This window comes from Streptopelia decaocto (assembly GCF_964273445.1).
Source record: "Streptopelia decaocto genome assembly, chromosome: 7".
Taxonomy (NCBI): domain Eukaryota; kingdom Metazoa; phylum Chordata; class Aves; order Columbiformes; family Columbidae; genus Streptopelia; species Streptopelia decaocto.
This window is the reverse complement of record NC_138661.1, coordinates 61,924,278-61,950,849: the sequence shown is the minus strand read 5'-3', so window position 1 is coordinate 61,950,849 and position 26,572 is coordinate 61,924,278. Positions and strand designations below refer to the sequence as shown.

The following is a 26,572-nucleotide window of genomic DNA, read 5'->3' as shown; positions in this document are numbered from 1 at the left end:
GTAGGTCCACTGACCAATTGTTCTGAAGAGATAATATAATATTCACACCTTTTACTAACAACTTTTTATACAGCTGTTAGGACTGTACTGATTTTAAGAGTTTTAATCCGTGTGTGTGTTTCCCAGAGCTCAAGCAACAGATTTAAACTGGGTTGTTCCATTTTCCAGATAGGATAGTCCTATCCTAGCCCTCATCATTTTGTGCCACCTTCCTGAGAGTTCTGAAGATAAAAGATTAAAATTGGAGGAAGAAAAAACCAAAAACCACCAACAAACCAACCTTAAGGAAAAGCATACTTGTTAAAAGAGAGACATTAAGAGCCCTACATCATTTCACTATGCAATCTGCCTCCTGCACCCTCTAAATTATGCATTCTTTTAGCCTGAAACACACATTTAAGTGGAAATGTCCTGCTGAGATTGCATCTCTGAGTTTGATTTTTTTGTAATTAAATTATTTTGTTTTCTGGAGATAATACTTTGAAGAGTATACACCCAATTATAAGTATGGTCTGAATTCCTGACCATCGGCAGCATGAGAAAACAGCAGGCGCTGATAATACAAGAGCAGGAAGGTCACTGGTGCTTAGTAACAAATAATAGACATATCCCATGTAGTCCTACTGAGCTAGTACTTACACTACACATACACAAGAAATTGTTCAACCTAGCAGACTTGTCAGATGAACGCTAACAAAAGGCAGGAAAATTAAATGTTAGACGTTTTATGTGAGCTCTGGATTCTTCATATGTGTAGCAATGAAATTCCACCTCTCACTGCTGGCTTATTCTGCACCCACTGAAACACTTAAAGAAGTTAATACGTGGTAAAGTAAGGTCAGCGTACCTCACAGGTTTGTAGGCAACTGAATTAAAACTGAACCATGTGTCTCAGCTTTAGCTAAATCACATGTGTTTCTGCTTTTCTGTGATTGACCTTTCTGAAACACAGATCTAAATTTCCTTCCCTATAATGTTCCTAAGTTTTAACATATCAAGATAATCGTAACCTTCAGGGCTGCAGTTAAAAGTTAAAATAATGGTTCGGCTAAACATTTGGCTGCTTAAAAAACCAAACACACAGCACATTGGTTGAACTTTTCTCTGTCAATTAATGATTCTTTCCCCACTTGCATTTCTCCTGCAGATAATACTGTAGTTATTACACCATAGTTAAACCTGAAATGTGAAACCACATCTCTGATGTGTCTGGAGCTCTTCAGAGACTACAGCCACAGAAAAACTTGGATTTGTCTGCAGGTTTTTCTATTTTATTTTCTTCTGAAGCACTGGGGGAGGAGGAGAGGAACCTGATCTCCTATATATTCTTCATTCACCAGCCTCTGTAATTAGCTGTGACTAACAGGCACCACATGGGAATCCACTTGTAAGAAAACTTTGCAGAAACCTTCCATGTGACGCATGTGCACAGAAAATACGGTCAAGTACTTCTTTAATACACCAAATATTTTCATTCGAAATGAATAAACTGGGGAGAAGAGATGGCACAACTGGAAGAACGCCTGGATTACGGATTTAGGGTGCAGGCATTTAAAACATGAACCTGTTCTACATGTTTAATGAGAGCGCTGCGCCCCAAAAATGCAAACCGAGAGTCACCGGCCCCCTGAGGCAGCTCAGGCCTTGCCTGAACGCCAAGAGGAAAGAGATGTTCAGGACACCACTGAGAAGAGAAAAGCAGCTTTATGGCACAGATTCAGGTTTAGATGAGATCGCAGGGAAGGTCACCCCGTGTTTGCACTAAGCCGCGTTGCAGCGCAGATAAAACAGAGTTGATGTGCTGTGAATCCCATGAGGGGACAGGTGAGGAGCTGCTCACCCCCAGCAAACTTTAGATGCGTGTGGGAGAGACAAAGCCTGGGCAGGCAGCGTCCTGCCATGGGGATATCAGATAGGGACTTTTTACTCCTATTAGTGCCCTTTTTAAGAGTTAAATAGAGTCGTTCTCAACTTCTAAATAATTTAGAGGCAAAAAACTGTGCACGTAGTTACGTGCCTTCTGCAATACATTCTCGAGCTGGTTACTTACTGGGAGAAACCACAGTATAGGAAGAAACATAGGAAGAAACATCCATTAAGAACTTGGGCTGTATCCACCTGTGTAAGTTCCAATCAGGTGCAAATAATTAGTAAAGGCTACTTAGTCTTCAGTCCCCACATTTAAGATCTGACCTAGTTCTCCTTCCTATGAAGTTCTGAGCTTAAGATTTCCATTAACTCCTAAGCACATTAATAGTGTACTTCATTTTTAAGTAGCTGGCAAGAAAATAATGTTGAATAATGCCACATGGGAGGCATGCACATAAAACCCACAGGGATTAGTAATGAGGGATTACAAATGATTTTGTCATTTTACATTTGACGGACCAGAACGCTCCCTTGTATGCAGGTCCCGCTTGCCCGGCGTGTCAGCCTGTGTCCAGGAGAACCTAATTGAGCCTCCGCTCATCAGAACCGCACGACGCAGCATCCCTCACCTGCCACCAAACCATCACGCTGATTCCTGATCCCCGGCTCTCCTGACAGCAAAGCTAACTTATCATTTAGGGCTGGCAGCTACGCTGGCACCAGATGTGACACAGGGAATATCCTCCGGAAAGGCAGACACCTGGCCCATCGTTACCCCCGTCAGTTCTTCATTTCTCCGCAGGAATCCCCACAGATCCCCCTGCACCTGGCGTCTTGGAAGTTACATTTTCTGCGACTAAAAGAATGCTTGGGCAGTAGGCTGTGTTATTATCTTCACACACTGTGCTGCGAGAGACACAGACATCACTTGACATAATACCAAGGAGGAGGGGATCTTGAGCTTCCAACAACCCTCACTCCCCCCCTTTGCAGGGGCATTGGGAGAACCCCCTGACAAGATGCACAAATCCATCTGTGTGCAAAGGCAGAGCTGCCTCTTCAGCACATGATCTGATCTCTCTTCTCCAAAGCAACTTTGTATGGTTTTACCATTTTACTATTCATTAAAAAAAAAGTGCAGTGACGGAGCATTGTTTTGTGACACAAAACCACAACCGCACCTCAGAAGCAACACAGTCACATGTGGAAATAGGAGACAAAGTCATGGCCAAGTTCATCCAGGTGATACAGGCATTTAAACTCCTTCTGGAACTTTAACATTTTTTAAGGATGGTATCTCCTACTACTTCGTTCTCTTCTCTGGCTCATGGATTTAATTACCTGATCCTCAGAGTTCAACAATTCAAAAGGAAAATGTACAATGAGACCTTTTAGATTCAGGTTTTTCTTTTACTCTCACCAGTAAATCCATTTATTTCAATCGTTACTTCTAAACAGGATTAGAAAAAATAAATTACCTCACGGGTTTTTAATCTCATGTATTCATTCATTTTTAAGGCTACCAAGTCTTTATGGAAAGCTTCAATTTTATCTTTAATCCAATGAGTAAAGTGCACAGGAGGCAAAAATCTCTTTCCTTGCACAAGACAACAGCCGAGGGGGTGTCTAAAAGGCATCACAGCAGGGAGCGCTTCTACACAACTAGTAACAATAATGAAATGCTCTTTATTTTTGTCAGCATTCAAACTGAACACCCAGAGCTGGTTCACGCAGGAGACAGTTCCATTAACAGAACAAAAACAGTGGGACAGGACATGGATACATGCTCCTCAACTCGTTCAGTTACAGGACGTATCCCCAAAGTATCTATTACAGCCGCAGATGAAAGCTACAGCAAAGAACAAACCGCAAAGGGGGGAAAACAAAACGAAACAGCAAAACAGTGACCTTTGTGGACAGAAAATAAAGCCTTTCAGTCCTCCTCCCTCTGCCCCAAACAAACGTTTGCCGGGCAGAGCAGCCCACACGTGCCCGTCTCCATTCAGCCCCTGGGCAGAACGTGCCTTGTGGGGACACAAAGACAGTGGGGACACACAGACAGGGATCATGGGGACACAGAGACAGTGGCCATACACAGACAGGGACTGTGGGGACACACAGACAAGGACCGTGGGGATACGCAGACGGTGAGGATACAGAAACAGGGACCATGAGGATACATAGACAGTGGGGATACACAGACAGGGACCGTGGGGATACACAGACAGTGAGGATACACAGACAGGGACCACAGGGACACACAGACAGGGACCATGGGGATACACAGACACTGGGGATAAACAGACAGGGACCGTGGTGTGAGGCAGAGGAGAGCGTGTGTCATTACAGAAACAAAAGGCTGAGCAGAGCAAGTGCACAATGTATTAAGGAAGCACATTTTATAATACAAGAGCTCCTATAAAGGCTCTGAAACTTGTTTTCCATGCTACAAAAGCTTTTTGTTGTTGTTGTTAAGCTCAGCTCTTTATTATAGTGAATAGTCAAATACTTTTTTCATAATGTCGCAACAACCAGGAAATCTTAAAGGGTGAATAAATAATTTCCTAAATGTGCTCAAGAGATGTAATGTGCTATCAGTAAAAGGCACAGTCAGGTGCCTCAAGCTGCATTTCATTCCCACCAGCACTGACCTGCTGTGTCTCAGTGTTCCATTTAGGAAGTGGGGTCAACAATACGCAACGAAAAGATGCGCCACGGGGTCTGGTTCCTTGAGATTTTGTTTACCCTGCATCTTTGAAGCCCCAAAGTTCTCACAAAAGTGGGTTACCAGTACTTTGATTGTGTTAGCCGCGTTACTGTATATATCTCCTTATTACTGCCCTGCACAGGACTCAGGAAGTCTGGAAAACATAGTTCTTGCTATTTTTACAACGTTACAAAAACCTGAAGCCTCAACAGCGACTGCTTTTTTTTTTTTTTGCAGGTCTTATGTCTCTCTCAACTGACATACTACAACTGCATGCTAAACACTTGCTGGTTGTTTAAATGACAAAATATTTGAGAAACAAACCCCCCAGCCCCAGTGTGTTTGGAGGGAAAGAGTCCACAGGGTGCCTATTCTCCACTAAGCAGCCTCCTTCACAATGGAAAGTGGCATCAACCACCCTGTGACCACCAGCTAGTGAGACCTGGAACAGCCCTTGCACCGAGCTGTGCTCAGTTGCTACCTCAGATTGTACCAACTGGTCAACAGAGGTTTTAGCTTGGAATGTGCTTGGATCTCTGAGAGTGTAAAAGAACGAGCTGCTGCCATCCAGGATATTCCATGGATGGAACTCGATTATGACCTGAAATAGGGAAAGATACAGAAGTGCGGCTTTAGCCATCCATACAGACGGAAAACAGTATATGAAAAGCAATCCCTTATGCGTCTTGCAGTTCAACTGAGCTCTGGTCTCCAAATCTAATTAACAGGACCTCTGTGGATACCTTTCAGTGCTTGGTTTCTCTGATGGCCCATACCAACCACTGGCATCTTCTGTCTTGAATGGCTAGTGGTACGTTTTGGCGGAGGAATGTAAAACTTCTGCTCAGTTCACATATTTTGAGTTAACAACACCAGAGCACCACAATTTGTCTTCTGTGGAGAAGACTTTAAAAAACCAAAAAGAATAAAGAAGGAGGTTGCATAAAGACACATACAAAAACATGCCAGCGTTTCAGACTCTTGAGGCCAAAGGAGCAGACGTGCAGGAGGTTACAATGCCAGCAACGTCCTGGAAGATCACAAGACAGGGAGGACAGCAGGATGCAAAGCACAGGGGCCCCTGAGGACAGGGAAAGAATATACAGTGAAGCAGAGGAGGGGACAACACCAGGAAACCAGCACATACTAGAAAGGAGAAGAATGAAGTAGATGAATTTTTAAGGTTTATGACTCAGGCAACCTTTGCTCAAGGAGCTGAATTGCTCATCAAAGAGGAAATTTCCTCCAAATCTTGAGAGGTTATCCAATCCCCAGCTGTATTGCGATTATTTTATTTAGGGCTTTGCTTAATGAGATCTGGGAGATATTTTAATATCCCAAAAATATGAAAATAATTTAAACTTGACTCAAGGGCTAATTTCATTCTACTTTTAACAAGAACAGAACCACAAAGGCCTAGTAAGAGAAGTATCAGACCTCGCGTCTTTCTGTGCTGCGGATGGGTCAGGATGGCTTGAAGGACAGACTTGGTCTAAGGTACCACCAGCCTCAGCTGGGTCCATACAATATGTACATCACTGTGCATTTGGTGATGGGAACAGCTCAGGCCAATTAACCGATTCTGGACCAATTTCCAGAACTGCTTCTCATTCTAGAGCGGGCACATTCTCCCCTTCATTCCCACACTGCATCCACTAGTTGTATTACATCTTGAATTAATTTTATACATTGCTCTTTTATCCATGCAGGATATGTGAACTGATAAAGCTTCCAACACATTCAGATGTGGCAGAGGGTTTTACTAGTAGCTCTGTTTCTGCAACGACAACACGAAGTGAAGCAAAAGCAAAAAGGAAGGGAAGACCTCTCATCCAACACACACGTATGTGGGCATATTTTTGATCCACCAGCATATGCATGTGTTCAACATGTAAAAAAGCAAAATCTGTACAGGTGTAACTACATCCAGTATATTTCTGTTGAATATTTTATATATTTATAGAAGCAGCATTTGGAAAATACTAACTGAAAGACAGCTCCCTTTAAAACAAGCAAGCTACATTTCAATGCATTGTGAAAATAACGTTGCCAGGTGTGAATTAGCATAACAAATAAAACGCTTGAAAGAAGTTATGCCTCCCTGCCCTGTTGGTGAATTTGGTTCTTGCTCCTAAGAAACAGCCTCTAGAAACCGCATGTTTTCAAATGCTACTTAAAACAGAATTCTTTAGCATCACCAGAGAGTTTCTGTAGTTCCTCCAAAAGGCTTTGCTGGTCAGAGAACAGCATGATCCCTTATTCATTAATAAACGCCAACGCCACAAAACACAGGAATTACAGATACATATTTTTATGTAGCGTTTCAGCATCTTTACGTAACTCTGCATCTGCAACCTGTACTGCTCTTCATATGTGTAACTTAATGACATCAACATGAAAGGTGATTCTTCTCCCAGAGGATCAGTTTTGGCCACCGAGCCCTTGTAGCAGGCCAGGGCTGCCCAGAGGGACCACAGCCTCCCCAAATCACCTGTCATCAGCCCTTGGACCAGCTCCAGTGCTTGTAGGCCGTCTGCTCCAACCCTGACTAACAACTGAAGGGGAACAGCAGATGGTATCACTACTTGGATAGGCCAGAGCGCAAACCCCAACCACAGATGATGGAGGAAAAAGCAACAGCGGGGCTACCTGAAAGAAATACATTTTTCTCACTCTGTTGTTCTCTGAAAATAACCCCCTGAAAACAACAGACTTCTTCCCGCTTGATGCTTACAGGAATGCCGACTAGATGTCACATCTATGTTTTGAGCCACCTTGGGAATGAAACCCAACACCATTTCTTTTAATCACTATGGTTAGTACGCACCTAAAAAGGACTCAAAATTAAGGTGAATTATAAAGTCTCTCAAACAGCAGGTTTACATCAGAGCTAAACTTAGGTCTTGGGTTTGCACTGCTTTAGAGCTTTCCATGTAACCTCCATGCTCTAGCATGTAGCACCAAGATGAAAAGATTTTGGTCTCTGTGTCCTTATGTTCTGGATGTCGCGGTTCCCCTTGCTTTTCCCGGTCTAATTTCCAGAGTTAACAAAGCAGTTTGTTGTTTCTCAAAAGTAAAAAACAAGCAAAAAAACCCCCACTAAGTACAAACCTGCCTCACAATCACAGGAACTCAAAGGCTTTTGAAAAAATCCTTTCCAGTGCAAGTAGTAATTAATTGGCCTCAGAATGATCGAGATAGAGCACTGTTTATAGAGGGACTGCGGAGAACTAGGCTGACTACACCAAGAATAGATTTGCCAAAATATATGCCTAAGTGACTTGCTTAAAGTGAATGGAGTGGCAGACACAGAATGCTGCCATGATTTTCACTATTAGCCTTTAACAATACGCCAATTAATTCTATCTACTCCCATGATTTAAAATCAGACACTGAGATTGTTTATTGCCAGGTGGTGCTGTTTATTTATAAATACCACTGCTATTTTAAGTTATGTTTTGCTCAAAACACAGCTTAGCATTCTTCAAGACAAAACTGAAACTTTCCAGAATGCCTGGTAAGAAAACCAAATGAGGTTCACATGTATTTGCCTTCCATGCTCATGATGTTTAATTGTAGGAACTGGTAACGTAATCTTCTGAAAATTTACAGAAAAGAATGGAAACACTTTGTTATAATTAGGCCACAGGATGCTCCAGCGTTTCTTGTTTGTTTGAAGTCTGCGCTACCTTCCGTTACAGCTTATTCTTGGAGCTGCATGTCAGGTCACTTACCCTCGCTGACCAGATGAAAACAGCCAAAACAATCAAAGAGTTTCCAGAGTCATAATCGATGCTTATTTAGGTATGGTATAAAATATCATGGCTGGACTTTAAGCAATAATACTGGTTTACTGTTTAATTATAAGTTTTAAGAAATGTCATTTATTTAAAATATATGCAGATTTGGTTCAATTTCTTCATTTAGTTTGGAGAAGAGGAGACTGAGGGGTGACCTTATTAATGTTTATAAATATATAAAGGGTGAGTACCATGAGGATGGAGCCAGGCTCTTCTCAGTGGCAAACAATGATAGGACAAGGGGTAATGGGATCAGGCTGGAACACAAGAGGTTCCACTTACATTTGAGAAGAAACAACTTCTCAGTGAGGGTGACAGACACTGGAACAGGCTGCCCAGAGAGGTTGTGGAGTCTCCTTCTCTGGAGACATTCAAAACCCGCCTGGACATGTTCCTGTGCGACCTCACCCAGGCGTTCCTGCTCCAGCAGGGGGATTGGACTAGACGATCTTTTAAGGTCCCTTCCAATCCCAAACATACTGTGATACTGTGATTTATTAGAGACTTTGCTTTGTGCAGAAATTTAACATCTGGCCTACTCAAAATCTCACCTTTACTCAAAACTGTGATCCTACTTTGGGGTCTGCAGGAAGGGAAAGTTAGTAACTCCTGTCCAGTCTTCATCCAAAACCATTGCTACTTAATTTGTCAAATTCTGTAATTCTGTCAATGAAGAAACTAAAAAACAAAAGTAATCTGGGAAACGGGGGGGGTGTTTATGGGTATCAAACGCACATCACACCTTCTCACTCAGCTCAGGCGACCTCAGGAGACTCGTATGCAAACAAAGTTCACACATACAAAAATCCTATACCTGAGACTACATGCATACAACTTGTGCATGTGTATGTATATATATATATATATATGTATATGTCTAAAAATATATTTATCTCCTGTTGCTCTGTCAGGAGTCCAACCAATAACTTGAAGAAGCAGCATGATGCACTCACAAAACCAATGAAAACTCCAGCTGCTGTAGCTCTCAAACATGATCCCAGTAATATAAGCTAATATTTTCAGGTTATTACCTGGAGGAGCTGTCTTATGTACGAGCCAATTTAGCAAATCAATTAAAGTAATGCAGTTACTTGATCAACAGATGAGCACAAAGAAAAAAATGACAGAAGAGACTGAGAAAAAAAAAACAACAAATGAGGGTCATAAATGAAGTAGAAGCTGCTCAAAAGACTGCAGAGAGCATTTGGCTTCACAGAGGGAAAAGGAGCATTACTTTAATTGAAAAGGATCTGTTTAAGCATGGGTCACTTGCTTTTGTTAGCTTCAAGATCATTAAACAAGGCGCTCAGATTACATGCAGGTCAGTTTACACAACATTTAATTTTAGGCTCATCCACCTTCCTATTGTCCCTTCAAAGAGATTTGTGGGAGATGCAGACTGCCACAGACTGAATGAGAGCTAACTTGACTCTTTGGTGAAAAGAACTAACATGAAAAATTCAGTTAGAAACCAACATATTTTACCTCACTACCAGTGACTCCACCCCATCAACAAAATGCTGTTCATGCTCCTTAAAGTTCTCACCCAGATGGAGTGAGGATTTTGGCCCCCACATCTTTCCAAGGCAACATCCAACACTTAATGGCCCTCAAGGGAGTGTTAATAGAACATAATTAAGCACAAGCAAGCAGCAGCAAAAGAAAAGAGGTAGGGAAGATATTTTTTCTCATTGACCACCAGTCAAAACTCCTGGTTTTACGAAAAGCCTGAGCTGCCTCCTACTTGGGCACCAGCCCCAGGCAGAGGCACCGTCGGGTGGGCAACGTCCTGGCACGACCAGATGCTTCTGGTGCCATAAATGCCGTGCTACGTGTTCACAATTGCGTGTTCACGCCCTGGGATCGTATATACTCATATTTTTAAAAAACACACTTCCAAAGAAAAGACGTGAGCTCACATTCCAAGTTCTCACCTAAAGACCTAAAGTAAATTTTTTACTGAGTTACAAGCCTATGAACTGGTGGTTTATAACAGAAAGGCAGACTGACATTTAAATAGAGTGGCACTAGAATAATGGCTTACATTAGTGTTTTATGGGAGGCTGAATAACCACAGAGTTAACACACTGTATTTTCTGGCAATAAAAAAAATGTTGAAAACAAAAGGTCATTTTATTTGATAATGTAAATGAATTAGATTTGTATCGTATGGTCCAAAGAGTAAAGGCAAGATTAATTCTTAGAGAAGAAGTCAATATATCAGAACGGCTAGGATTGGTTTGGTTTTAATTCTTTAACCATGTTGTAAAGCCTGCGGTTCATAACCCACAGCCGTATATTGCTGTACACTGTAGGTTTTAATACAGGCCCCGGACTCCAGCCTGATCTGATAAAAACATGAAACTTGCAGTAGGCCATTATGTGGGCAAACTATTCATTTTATATTCACCTCCTTGTCGTGTCAGTGCAGAGGTCATCTAAAGAGGGGGCCTAATTAATCAAACTGTCAGAGCCAATGAGGAGGAGCATGTTAATAGGACTTTTATTTCACCCAGGAAAGCACTGGTCTGACAGGAACCAGAAAATATGGCCTTGATGTTGCTGTTTATTAGCAATGCTGAGATCAGTGGTAATAGGTGCCAAGCAGCCTATGTTTGATAAAGCGCTGAATGTCAAGAACCTGCACCAACTAGAAATAAGACTGACAAGAGGCAAGAATCTCAGCATATTGATAGGTACTGGAGAGCAGGTACGGCTTAAATGTGAGCACAAAACAGGAGCCTGCACAGCACACATTCTCATTCCTTCAAAACTACAGCAAAAAAAACCCCAACAAACCCCAAACCACCCCCTCCACCCCCAAATACCAAAACCCACCAGCTATTTTCCTGCACTTAAAGGTGAGGCTTTGAAATATTTAACTTCTATTTGGCATACATAGGCAAACACAGGTGGCACCAGCAAAAAAAAAAAAAACGCTCAATTGGGTACAACAATGCTGAATTTAAAGGATTACCTTGATGGGATCCCATGGTGGTATAAGGCCAGCGATGTGGCCCTACATCACTGTTATCCTTTCAGAGGCCTGGCAGGACTGCAAATGGTCTAAGACCAGTTTAAGAGCTGACTCTAAGTGATCTGGATCAACGCGGAGGCTGCACTAGACGCTCAGGTAGCAGTTGGGTCTATGTTAGATCAGGCACTCAACGAGTTAAACCCCAGCCCCACAAAACACAATGATAACGCTAAAATAAACGTGGTGAAGACCTTATTTCTTATGCAAAGTCTTTCCACAAAACTGATGTTCTTAACACGAAGAGCATGCCCATAGTAAAGAGGAAAACAAGCACATCTAAAAGGGAGTGAGTGGGAGAAAGAAGAGATTCTCACAGTTTTTGAAGGGCACTGGACTCATTTTAGCAGCAGCCATGGCATTTGCTGTGTGGGTGATATATGTAAAATTTTAAATTAATTATTTTAGTAATGCACCCCTACGTGATTTCTCAGTCTGCAATGTATTTTATACTTCGGGCCATGGTAGGCTTTATAATTAACTACTTTCTGAAGCCATTTTAATTAATTTTTTTTCCCCCAACACCATTATTTCCAAATGAATAGAGAGCTAACATTAAATAGCCTTCTAAATCGAGAGCTGCAGGAATCTACTCTCATAGGATAAAGCACTCAGAATCACGTCCCCAGCAATGCCCCCGGAAAGGTTTCAGCAGCAAATGTCGCAGCCGAAGGGAAATGAGCTGCCAAAGGGAGGGGAACCTGCGACACCAATGGGACATGCACATCCCTGGCCAGGTCAAAATCTTTCTTGGTGGAAGAAAAAAGCTGTTGTGTTGATGGCTGCTGCCATGGATGCAAATATCCTCATCCTGAATTATCTTTTTCTTCTTATTTTTTACCTTCAGAATCCTCCACTCTCTGGATCTTCCTCTTAAAGCTGGCAAGACCCGCTCCCGAGCCTTCCCTGCTCCTCTGTGCTCCTTTCTGGGGGTACTGGTGAGAATGAGATGGGATCATTGACATCACCCATGTCCAAAAAAACTGTATCTCCAAGTTGTTTGGTTTTACAGGATTCAAATCCCCAAGAGCACAAATAGGGGACTGAGAACGGTAGCGCTGGGATCAGAACTGGTCATGAAGGGCAGGACCTGCTTCTCTGATGGGAGAACTTGCTTAAAGCTGTATCATCAAAACTACAGCTTTACAGATAAAAATTCACCCCTCCTCTAAAAGAAACATAAGAAGAATAATTAAGAGACTCTTCCCTTCGTTATTTTCTGGCTGTTGACAATGTTCTTTCCAATGGCTGAAATTACATTTATTTCCTCCTACAGTTTCATACTTTCTAACTTAAACATAAGGCATGCCCCCCTATACTTCACAGGAAATATGTCAGATTGAAAATAAATACAGAAAGCTAAAACGTGGCCCAAATGTCTACCTTTTGGAGCTTTAAATGGCTCTTTCACAGCTACAAGACAAATAAATGTTGGTGGGTAAAATCTTAATAATGGTTAGGAGCCTTGTTTGCACATTTCTCAGTGTCAGCAGTGTTAAAAAACATGTATTAAAGCCAATCCAGCATATGAAGCAGCACACGAATTTGGAACTATGTTAAGTCAGTATCTTTTAAAAAAGTATTAAAGAAGGTTTTTCTGCCATTGACAAGGTATAACTTAGCCATTAATAACGTATTTTATTAGTGTTAGGATCTTATTACCTAGGTTGTACTATTAGTTTATTTGGGGGGGAGGTCTGAATTTTTTACAATGTCACACCTTCATTTGGTATCATTATGCAGCTGGAGTGTGACCAAGGAACTATTTCTTCCAAGGCTTTGTGGAAGTGTATTCTTTAAATCCCCTGCCTAACTTCATGGAGATAGTGCTCTTATTTTGAAACAAAAGAAAAATCTACATGTTAATCCCAATGACATTGCTATAGGAACCTTATTTACAGTATGGTAAAAAAAACAGGTCCTTTCTTACAGCCTCATTAAATCTAAGACTCATTTAACTGCCGGGACGTTTTTACAATGGGTTTACTGACACACTATGATAAATGTCCGTATAACATCCTTCAACAATAGCCCCGACTACAGCCACAACCACAATGTGTATAAACACTGCATCAGTTCTAACAATGTGCTGTCCTGAATAGTAGGAAGTGAAGTAACACTAAACACATTTTTACTAACCCCCACATCTCCAAATCTGCATTTTGCTTCAGTTTTTCTCATTGCTTTCTGTTTTGTTTTGGGGAGGCTGCTTTGTTTTGTCTTCACAGCGGGAAAAGAAACATTCCCCTTAAAATGATGAGAATTAAGATGCTAAACTTTTTAAATATTACAGGATAGCTTTGAAATTTTGACCTAGGCAGAAAGGTTTCCTGAAATTTGATTCTTTAGAGATAAAAGGGTTGGCAGCGGGATGAAAGCAGCCCTACCCTTTTTTCTGTGTCAGAGAAATGAATGGAACGGCTTATGAATACATGTAACTCACCCAATTCGGGAGCCGCGCTGGTGCCTATTTGTCCTGAAATACCAGTGTTAGGTTACAGTGCAAAGCAAAATAACTGGTAGCCAGTGTGAACTCGACCCACAAGAACAATGAAGGCCAGAGAAAGGTTTTTATAGACTTACACTTTTCAAACTTCAAGGTAATGTAAGGAATTAAAAGACATTTCTGTGGGAATCACGCTTTCAAAACACCTTTATAACTGTTTAGATATTGTAACTTTTGTAAGAAATGGAGATCAGGAGTACCAGAATTGTATGACAAACTAAAACAGAACAGGCTCAACTGCCCTCCTGCTCATGGCTGGCCTCTGATTTAATTTCACATCAAATGATATCGCAAAGCTGGACATGGTAAACCTACAGTATTTTCACTGGAGACTAGGGTCTGACATTCTGTCTAAATGAAATTTCCCAGTTGTCCCAAACACTTTTTATCTTATTTCCATGCTAGCAGTTTGAAATGTCACTATGTATTGCCACAATGACAGATGAGCAAAGGCACAAGGAAACAACAGAGCTGGTTTCTGCAACGAACCATGCCTGACAAATGTGAGCATTTACTTTTGCCCCCGGCTCCGGGTCCACTCCCAGGTATGAATGGAAACAGGGGTAAGCTCTGCTATGTGACTTCATGCAGGCTGAAATATAGAGCACGAGTTAAGAAAACTTTGTAGACGAGCATGTATGTGTATATACATACACACATTATTAAAAAACACCAATAAGGGCCAAATCTTGCAAGCAGTTTTTACTTTACTACCAGAGGTTATCTCACTGAGGGTAGTGAGAGACTGACAACAATAAAACCCCTGCAAGCCATGTGGCCATAATACAGATTTTATGGGGATTAATAGACTGAGGCTTGGATGGTATTGATAAAAAAAATCAAGCAAGCATTCTTCAGAAAACTTTTGCTTAAGAGATGATGGCTCCTGCTCACTGGGATTTCAGAATCCTTTCAGTGACAGTGGGGAGAAGACATTGATCATTACTCTTAGATCTCTATTAACTGCAATGAATTGTCCTAAGGACAACTTCAAGATCAAGCTCTGACCTTGGGTTTCTCTTTCCTAAATCTCTTTTTCTCGCTATAATGAAATAATAATCATCTGCCTTTAAAAGGCTACTTCTTTATATAGGCTTGCTCCTGTCATACAGCTGGTAACCACTAGTAGAAAAATAGATGGGTTTATACTATTAAATAACACCTAAATATTGCTTACTCTCTTTTATTCAGGCAACTGCTCACTCTGAATAACACTCCTATTTACCTTACCTTGATGAGACATGAAGACTTGCCACTCACTACAATAATTTTCCGAGCAACGCTAAAACGGAGCAGCGAGCATTTGTATGCAGCAACCTCCACCTAGAAACACCCAGCACCCGTATCAGCGTGCGAAATACCGGTCTCATTGAAGTCAATGTTCAAAATTTCACCCATGATTTATTTTCCAATAAGTCATCTCTCGTTGCTCTGCTCTTTGATATTGCTTTGCTTCTGAGAGCACAGAAGGCATGGAAAGGTGCATTTCTATTAGTAACATCCACTTCAAAACTTCACATTCTACCCTCGTTATAAGGCCCTGCTGCCATCCGTTCTCGGATACAAGCTGTTATTCAGCCTTCACCTGCCTTTATCCTCAGAAGAAATCATTTTGACTATCACAATATCCTCTCTGTAAAAAAAAAAAAACAACACAGAGGTCATCATCGTCTCTCTTATAAGGATTAGAAATGAACTTCTGAGTAGCAGACAGAGGGTAAAAATAGGGTTCTGCACCCCATTTTGACTAGATTCCCCTGAAGATGTAAGAAACAACTACTTTCTTTAACAGTACAGAACTGAGGCCCCAAATGCTCAGAACCTTCCACGACTGAGACGGTACGAGTGAGATATACCATGTTTTGGGGATATACTTTCAGAGCTCAATAGTGGGGATACATCTGAAAGCTCCTTCTTCCAGGGATCCAGGACATCACCTGCCCCAGGAGACCCACAAGCCCCAGCGCCTTCCGTCACTTATCGTCCCTTTGCTGCTGTGGGGGGAAAGATGGGGACGGGAAGCACAAGACTGGGTGATGACTTCAGTTTATTCAATACTCTAGTGGTTAAAAAAGCTCCCCAGAAACCCCTCTTCATCCAGGAGGCATGAATTAAATACTCTTTAAAAAACAAACAAAATACTAGAGGAATGGGCTCACCATCCCCTGCAGGCAAGGCCAGTAGGTCTATGCATGCATACACATATATGCATAATATATTCCATATACATATATATATATATATGAGAACAAGATATGCTATATTACGTGCTACATAATTATGATCAATTTTTTTAAAAGTGCATAGAAAATGAGGATTATTTGAAATGTTAGTTTGACATACATGCATATCAAAACATACGAGTCCTTATCAAACTCGGCTCATCAAATGTTACAGCAGTTCAACATCTGTTTGTAAAGATGAATTTTTAAAAGCGAGAGTAGCGTTTAATTTTCTGTTTCAATGACTAATTGCTTTACTGCAACTTGTATCCAGATAGATGAATTAGCAAAGTTTAGAGTACAAGCTATTGCCTGCTGTCATCAGGAATGAGTTTTCCACAATGCTTAACACGTTTCAGTGTCTAAATCACTGTCATGATATCCTCACTGAATCAAGTCTATCCCTTCACACAGTGCATCAGGAATAAACACGACCTGTTATTATTAGGTACAGTGAATCCAAGTTTATTAATACTAGAGGCCTTGTCAGCTAAATTTAGCCATTCAGAAGTCAAATGTTTGGTACAAGCTGGTTTGCTGGGCTCCTTTATGGGCAATGGAGAGAGAAAAGTGCTTGCAGAGGGTAATTCAACTTACACAATTCACAGGCTGATGTTTAAAGCACCTGAGATGGATTCCAGGGGCTGCTTCTATCCCTCTTAACTAAAAAGGGAGCTGAACTTAGCTTAGCTTGAACTTAGCTTAGATTGAACTTAGCTTAGCTTGAACTCTCAACTTCTAAATATTTTTTAAAAAGCATCTCAAACCTCCAACCCCTCGAAAGCAAACACAACCCCCCAACCAAACCAACCCACCAAAAAGCCCAAACCCAACGAACCAAACCCCACCAACCAATAAACCCCACGTTTATTACACCTTAAGGAACATCACGCATTATATAAAATACAGCTTCTGTAAAAAGGTGGTGAGAAAGGTGTTTGTTGACATGAGCATGCATGTGTATATATACAGCATATAAAATCTGACACCTAAAAAAATATATATACCAACTTCTGGCAATATTGAAAACCCTTCAGCATGTTTCTTCTTTGAAAGTGTGCAACGCTTATAAGGAGGCAACTGTGATACTGCTTTTAAGCTATTTTAGTAAAGGCCCTTGACAAGCTTCACATAAAATATTCAGCAATGATGCTTTCAAGTCCACACAATTTAACTTAAAAAGCTCTCCATCTTCAGCCCACACTAGAAAAAGGGTTATTCTAAAGGTGGTGTGCAGATTAGATGCTTTCCCCTTATCCTTCCCATCTGCCTTTCTGAAGTGTGACAGTATTGGACTGTATTGCAAACACAAACTGAAACCAATTTATTTTTAGAATTAAAATTATTTAGTGAAAGTTTTAATAACTTTTAAAGAAATTTGGAAGAATTTCACACACTGTTTCAAATAGTTATGTTGACATCTCCAACATGTACAGTAAAGCTAAACAGCAGCTGGAATTGTAAGGGTTCCCTATTTTAGTGTTCTAGTATGAAATTATATTGGCCATGCCTTTTATTGGGAAGGCTTTTGTCTTCTGAACTAACTTTTGAAATGAAATCTTGGCTTTATAGAACTGATTTCAGAGAGAGCTGGCTTTCATCCCCCATCTTTTATTTTTAACCGCATAATGAACCAATATCTGCTCAACGTAAGGAAGTCCTTAAAATAATAAAATGAAATAGTGGAAAACATCTACACTGTGGAAAGCACAGCATCCATTTAACTTTTCCAAATATAGCTGCAATGATGGTCTCCTTTGGGCACTTTGTCCTTGACAACAGATCTTCAGGATGAAACAGGCACTACTGACACTTGCAACTTCTACTTGTGTTATGCAAAGATATTTTAGCTCCTGTTGAACTCAAGCTGTAGGAAATGGTGATTCCAAACTGGACTTGATATATTAAACGGTCACTGAGATATTTCCTACAAATATTTTAGATGGCAATTCTATTCTTCTTAAAGAGAAAATAACTTAGTTATCGAGGCCTTTTGCTCACGCTGTTCATGGAAACGCATACAGTTTTTAAGCATATTTAAATATATTAAATTATGAAACCCAGTTCACATGGGGTAACTATCAGAGATAATTATTTGATAGTTAATTATGATGATGACAGTATATATAACAAGAGCCACATTTTATAACATGGTACCAAAATCAGATGCTACTTCATAGCCAAGTCAGTCTCCTTTGGCATTAGCACACTGAAAAATCACTGCAACCTGTTAGTCCAGTCTTGTTAAAATCCAGACACACTTCTCTCTGCTATATCAATACTGCACAGCCACCGCAATCCATTCCCTTGTCCAAAGTCACTCAGGTCCGTCTGCTTTCTTACAAGACCTACGTATGCACACAGGTAAACATGACCTGCCATTTTCTTTGTTTTATAATCTACCATTTAACCTTTAAACATATGGTTACTAAAGCACCTACAAGCAAAATGTCTAATTTTAGCTGGAGAATACCATGCACACAATGCAAGGTTTGTACAGTACCTTCTGCTTGACTGCAGAATATATCAAAACACAGCCCCAGTCCCTCTTGGGGGAACAATGTGCTCTGTCTGTCTTCTCATCTTAGATTTGACAGTCATTTACAGGGATGGAACTTCATTTCACATTGAAATGAGGAGGCCATTGATTTAAACTGTACCAAGATTTAACTCCAGATGACTATCACCAAGATGTTTTTCTGCGGAGTTATTGCGAAACACATTTCATTAATGATAATTATACTAAAAGGTTGGAAAAATCCACAAAGGTGTTATCAGAAGGGACCAAACCAAATGCTCACTGAAGTCAAAGGAAAGATCACAGAATCATAGAATCGTTTTGGTTGGAACAGACCCTCAGGATCACCGAGTCCAACCATAACCTAACTCTGGCACTAAACCATGTCCCTAAGAACCTCGTCTAAACACCCTTTAAACCCCTCCAGGGATGGTGACTCCACCACTGCCCTGGGCAGCCTGTTCCAATGCCTGACAACCCTTTCCATGAAGAATTTTTTCCTAGTATCCAAGATGAAGGGGGCTCTGGATCATTCCTTCCCTACAAAGCACCAACTTTAGAGCTAGCAAAACTTTACACAAAGGATTAGAGACACGTTACTGATTACTTATACAAAATCCCCACTGAACCAAATCTAAAAAAGTAGAGGTAAATGGCGAAAACACAGTGAGGAAGCAGGAAGGGAAGTAAGACCATGTTTCCACAGACACAATTACTGACACGTAATCAGAGGATCCACCCACAGAAAATGAAATTTCTCGCACTGGAATTTAGTGGGGTTCCTCATCGCATATTTGAGAAATCAAGCATAGAAACCACAGCCTGTGAACTTATTTGCTTCAAGTTTTAACGGCAGCTTTTCAACCCTGAAGAGCTGGGAGTGCAGCGGCACCAGCAGCACGGGAGGGATTTTCTGTTCAGAGCCTGGGGAGCTTCCCGTGCTGCTCGGCCACCCCCGGGCAGCTGTTGTAAAGAATCACCACGCTAATGACAAAAACTACTTTCTGCGACAGAATATTGAGAACAAGCATCTTCTACGCCTCTACCAAGTTTGCCCTTGCTTGTCAGCTTTTGCTGGAGTAAAACCAATTCACCAAAAATATGATCATTGGAGCAGGGTGAGAGGGAATAATTAGAATCACAAGGATTGCATGAAAACCATGATAGGAAAGTCACAACCCCCTCCGTGCCCACTATTTATTCCAGCTAGAATAACATCTTTTGCTCGCACCAATATTTACCTTGTTGTCATTTAAAGAGAAAAAAAATGCCAGCCCAACTTTTAAATGGATTGCGGTGGCTGTGCAATATTGATATAGCAGAGAGAAGTGTGTCTGGATTTTAACGAGACTGGACTAACAGGTTGCAGTGATTTTTCAGTGTGCTAATGCCAAAGAAGACTGACTTGGCTATGAAGTAGCATCTGATTTTGGTACCATGTTATAAAATGTGGCTCTTATTATATATACTGTAGTCATCATAATGAACTATCTAATAATTATCTCTGATAGTTACCATACCATGCCTCCAGAAAATGATTAATACTTCGTGAAAGGACAGTAAGAACAGCAATGAAAAAGTTATTCTAAGTGTGCAGGATTTTTTTCTTGAACCAAAGCTTGTTCCTCAAACAGTAAGATTTAATTGCTTATGTTGTACAGGCAGCTGTTACGAAATGATTATTTAAGATTTTTAATGCATGGTGTTTCTGTATGGAAGAAGGACAGGTAGGCTGAAAAACATGGGGAACTCCCATTACAGACACAAAAAAGGCAAACGAGACCTGCGAGAGATCCCTGGGGAAGACTTACCTGCAAGCCCTGAGGGATGGAACCCAGCACCATCCATCCCAGGAGCTTCTGCAGGCTTGGTGAGGAGCACCAAGGTCAACACATGCATCTCAACATGCGTTCCAGAAAGCACCACGCAACAGCACAAGTACAGAAATACTGAAATTTAGCTTAGCACCTGCACAGTTTTATTTTGCAATGAGTGGGATGGGTTCTTATTACTTGTTATTTTCACTGTTGGCGACGGAGGAACCCTAACACCTTCACTCTTGTTTGCAAAAGGCATTCAGTCTCCAAAACTATAGATTTCAGCAACTGGTTGCTTTCTTGTGCAATTTATATTAAATAAGCATTCATGGGAAGGGATATTTTAGAATACACAACTAAGATAATTAACAAATCAAATAAAAACATGGTGGAATGCCATTCCAAAATCTTCAGCACACTGTTAGCATAAACTTCTCATACGGTGTAACTAAAATAAAACTAAGTGTCATAAGCAGCTGCAACCCCTGGCACAATAGGGGGAAATAGTGTGGCTTTTCTGTTCTCTTCAGCAAGTTTGTCCCAGACTTGCAGCAGAAATTTCTAAGATTCATCGCTAATGGTGGTAGGGAGACAAACCTATATTTCTGATTTAATTAACATGGATTTTTGTCTGAGGTTTTTACATAATGAATGCTAGTTTATACAGATCACATTATTACTATTTTGGACAGCTAATTATTTTTAATATTTACCCTCAATCTGTAACTACCCACATGAAGGCTACACTTACAATAATATATTCAAATCATCAATGTTTAATTGCTCCTGAAGTTAAAAGTCAAGCCAATGAACTGGCAGAAGTCACCAAATAAGCTCTGAGAATCAGTTTGCTGAAAGAATTAAGTCTCTTGGAGAATATATATATATATTAGCTCATACAAGTAGTCTGTATTAGTGTTTAATTGAAATGAAAAAATAAATAAGACTTGGAATTGGAAAAGCAAAGGTGTCACCTGCAATTTTTGACTACAAACTAAGTACGAAAGACTAGGTCCATTATCTCTGCAATCTTGAAAGACCAGCTTGACCAGGAACAAAAGCCCAGTTTAAAAACTGAGACAAAGGTAATAGCTGGTCTTACAAGATAAAATTTGCTGTAATGAACTTTTTCTTTGTGTATTTAGAAGTTCTAAGGCAGTTTTATTCTGGTAAAAGAAGAAATTTTAAACCATTCTCTGTGTTCATTCATAAATTAATTCTAATAATATGTATCCAAAGGCAGCTTGAATTACTGACAAATAATAAGGTTTAAAAAGCATAGTTCATTACTTTGTAACCAGAAAAAAATTAAATGCATACACCAAAAATATAAAATGTAAAAATGTAAAATAAAAATGTAATGTTAGTCTGACGCATACCATCCAAAGTTAACAGCGCACCCTGAAAAGATATTAAACATTTTCTGTTGCAAATGGGCAACCTGACAAACAGTAACGTTTATTTTCCATCTGCTCCAGAGGTTTTTTGCCATAAAAACCCTGTCTGTCCAATCTTTCCGCGGCTCCTTTTCGGTGCCCCCAACGCTCCGCTCCCTACCGTGTGCCCTCACTCTGCACCTCAACCCTGTTTATCCACCTTATCAGCTCAGGAAGAAATTTCGGCAAAACTCTTCCTCCGGTCACCGATATCTCTGGGAACCGAAGCCATTAAGATATTTCTGACCCCTACTCATGCTATTTTAACTGTCTGTTGTACAGGAAGGAACTGATAAAAATAGGATTACAATGCCCTTACAGATGAACTCGCAGGAGGTTTGATTGTGATTGATGCCTGAATAAATATACAATAACAGACCCTACATTTCAACACTGCTTCTGATAGAAGGTAAGAAGTAGTGTCGGTTTTCACCGCCTGGACTTCAGGACTCTCTTCTCAAATACCCGGCAAGTCCCTTTGATTGAAGATTGGATCTTCTACTTTTAGTCTGGTTTTAAATAAAGACCAGGAGGTGGTTATTAGGAGGTAGGAATGAATATTAGGATTATTTTGCAAGGTACAAAGGTGCATTTCTTCCCACAGGTGCTTATGTGTCGCCCACCCCCAAGTTCAAATGAAGGCCTCAATTCCTTCCAAGTCTAATTACCTTCCCCACAGACACTCAGTGCCAAGGTGGGTCTATTGGAAAAATATGCAACATCCTAAGAGCTCTGTGGAAAACAAATGGGCTGGACTCGGAGTTCGGGGTGGGGAGAGGAGGGCTGGGAGGGCCACGTCTCACACAACTCATGGTGTCATTGGGAAGAAGTTCTCAACATGCATTCGGGTACAGCCTTGGTCTGGGAACGACTTCTACATTAATGGCACATTAGCCAGCGCGTTGCTGGGTTCGGAATGCAGCAAGAGAGCACAGCGCTTCCAGCAAAAAAATTCAGTTTATTATCCTTGACTCCGTTACACTGTGGTACAGATTGAAGCCTGTCTGCATTCTTTTAATCTTTCTTAATAAACTAATTATCAACGAGTGATGCATTTACCAAACAGAAATTTCAGGAAGTAAACTCAGTGCAGAGTTTTTATTATCCCTCCTCTTTTTGGACACTTCAAGTGTCCTGAAATCACACGTTATCAGCTCCTACCCCAAGTAACGCAGCCCTCTATTCCACTTCAACAGTATCTCAAATACACCCTTTCTTATCCTGCAAAAAATAGACACCTACTTAGCTTTCCAGTGCCATGATCCAGCCAAGTACTTCAGCAAGTACACAAATTTCAGGCAGGCAAACGGTCCCGCCGGCTCCTTTGAAATCATTCACAGAAGTTCAGTCTGCATCTGCTCAGTACCTTGTGCTGGATCATCCTGCTAAAAATAAACTAGCAGTCATACCTGGCACTTTCACAGCACTTCACGTGCTGAAACTACTGTCCAAATGGCAAGCAGTGAGGCAAGCTTATAAGTACTACAAGCCTCATTTTGTAGATGAAGAAACTAAGGGACAAAGACAAGTTACTTGATGCTCCTCGTACAGTGTCAGAGCTGGGGTTCCCCTTCCCCGCTCCCCACCAAACCCTCCATCTGACACCTCCGGGCTCTCTAACTGGAAGCACCACCCCGGCAGCCTGCAAACAAACCTCAAAGATTCAGTTCCACCAATTAGTACAGACTGCAGCAATTAATAGATAAGAATAGTCATATCATTCAACTGTGATGCACACAAGCACAGTATCATTCGAGAAGCAAAGGACCAGATCTTCTTGATGATACGTGTTGTTCTACTCATGTAGTAACTGTGCTAACTATTAATTTCAAAGCCATTTCTGATATGTATACATGACCAGCTTTCTCAAACCATGGACACCTTCTAGAGCACTCTCTGTCCTCCACAGCGAGAAGCCACAACCCAACAGTTCAGCTCCTGAAGAAACCAATGCATTTATCATATTGTCCCTCTTGCCCACTTATCCTTCTGAAATATGTATGAATTCAAATTATTTCACAGCAGTCACCTGTGTGAAATTACCTTTCACATACATGCAAAAGTGCAAATCATGCAGCTTTCTGATGGGAGGGCATAGTAACTTCTTAATGGATTTCTCCCCAAGGGTTCTACACACTTAAAAAAAAATACACCAGCTAATTAACATTGTTTAAATATATATGCTGGCCAATTTCCATTACCTGCTTTACACAGAAAGCACTTTATTTCAAACGGGACATCCTCACGTTTACAGAAGTAGAGACACATGCCAAACCTGACACTCCCGCCTCTCACTATTCATTATTAGCAGAAGCACTAATTGTCTTCTGAAGCCACTGTTCAACAAGACAGTAAATCCCATTTTAGCATACCTAGCACTAGGTCAAAACTCCATCAAACCCCCAAACTCCAAACCAAAGCACTGCGGCAACAAGATGCAAAACATTCTCCCAGTGTAAACTCAGATCTAAATCCAGAGCACAAATGCAGGAGCAACCGTGTCCCTCCCAGCACGCACTCTGTGTTCTCAGAAACCCAGCGACTCGGAGCAAATCTGTATTAATGGGTAATATGGCAGAGCTCAGACCTGGTATTATTGACTGTGGAACTGAGATTATGTTGCATCCCAGCCCTTCCCCAACTTCAGTGAGATTTAAATGCTTGCAGGGTGACACCAAAATCACTGTGTTTGAAGTCATTTAATACAGCACCTCGCTGCTTAGTGTCACTGGAGCACTTGTCCCCCTTCAGCAGGGGGAAAGCAAGAGATCCCGGTGCAGAGAGGTCGCTCCCCAGCCCACTCCAACCAAAAGGTAACAACGAGTGCTCTGGTTTTGTATTACCACAGCTCCGGATTAGCGGAGTCATAAATCAGGGCTGTGACCCATATTTTAATACCTTTTCTTTTCCCAGTTACGAGGGTTCAGCTGTGATTTGAACAGCATGCCATTCCAACCAAGCTGTGACAAATAAACTCTCCCCACAACTCTTTATAATGTAAAAAATCCATTTTTGCACAGAGCTTGTAAAATCAAGCTAAACATACATAAAAGAAACTGAAATTTCCCAAGATTGTTTTTATTCATCTGCTGACGACAGAACTTACTCAAGTTCATACCGATGCATACAATGTAAACGGAAAAAGTCATGAAGCAAATGATTTTTCTTTCTGCAATTTAAAATACCTTTGAATTTGAATGAAATATAAATTCAGTGGGCTGCTAACCAAATTATACAAACCCCAAAGCGGCACAAGAAGAAAGCGCTTAAGCCCATGTGGAAATTAAGCAAACACATAAATCTTACAAATTTCGCAAGGATGAAAGTGTGCACTTAAAATTAAGGCAAGAGTTTGCTGTTGCTTTCGCAAAAAGGTCAATGAAATTTCAAATAGACATATATATACGTATAAATCACAAAATAATAAAGCTCTGCCCATGATGATTGGTGACAAACAAGCAATAGACCATTCAAAGCTTAAAGTGTTAACAGAAGAATTCTATCTGGAGCACTTTTGTTTTTAAAATCAGACGCTGGAGAAGCAATGAGAAACGTGGTGCTGATCTGTACACTGCGAATTAAGGACTGACACTAAGAATTATCTCCTAGTAAAGTCTAAATTCAGCACAGAATAAAATGCACACTCTAATTGGGGTGGGGGTGGGTGGAGGAGGTGTAACTGTTATAAGAAAGGAGAATTATAGCTATTCAGCTGCTGAGATTTAAAAGTGCTCCAAAACCAAAGCTCTATTTCACGATAGTTAATTTCTGTAAATTTATTAAATTCAGTGAAGTCAGTAGATTGAAATAATATGGTAGATTGTATCCTCCCAGACTTTAGCAAAATGTGATACAATCGCTTCTCGAAATCCTGAAATTGCCTTGCCCGTGAGGACTATCACAGGGCTGAGCAGTGGCTAAAGGGCTATAAACAAACAGATTGCAGCAGCACAAGGGAGGTGCTAGTGGGTTGCCACAGGGATTGGTATTAAGATCAGTTTTATTTAACATCTTTATTAATGATCTGGAAGAATGGGCAAACAGTACATTAATTAAATTCACAGATTTCGATATAGTGAGAGGTGTTATAAACATGACAGTGGGGAAAGAAATTACGCAAAAGGAGGTTACAAGAGAGAGGAGAAAACGGGTTTCCTTCTGAAGAAAAATGCAGGCTAATACATCTGAGAAGAATTTAAAAATGTAAATAATCAGGGAGAGGAAGAAACCCAGAAACCATTAAACTAAAACAAAAGACCTAAGGGCAAATGATGTCTGAGCTTGCAACAGAAGCAGGAAAAAATATAAAGTTATCTGGGCTACACGCACGGAGACATCGGAAGACATCGAAAAGACACCGTGACACACATCTGGACTCTGCAGAGGCCATGAAACATACAGTCACCATACTACAGGAGTATTGCAACTAACCCAGTATCTCTACTCTTTTATTTTAATAGCCAACCAACATCCAGGAATATTAAAAAAGCTTCACCAGAAATAAGAAAGCAAAAGACAAGTATCTGGAAGGGTTACAAAGACTGACTTTATAAATGTAACTGACACATGGTCTGAAAGGTACAAGAATATAAACATCACTAAAGGTATAAGAAACCTTTAGGCTCATCAAGTATGGTACAACATGGATATTTTTTTTAATGAA

At 40.7% G+C, this 26,572-nt stretch overlaps 1 protein-coding gene across 3 annotated transcripts in view; it reads right to left on the bottom strand.

Annotated features, from left to right (window-relative positions):
• MPPED2 (metallophosphoesterase domain containing 2) overlaps positions 1-26,572 on the bottom strand; it is a 107,453-nt gene that overhangs the window by 7,133 nt on the left and 73,748 nt on the right. The window lies entirely within an intron of this gene.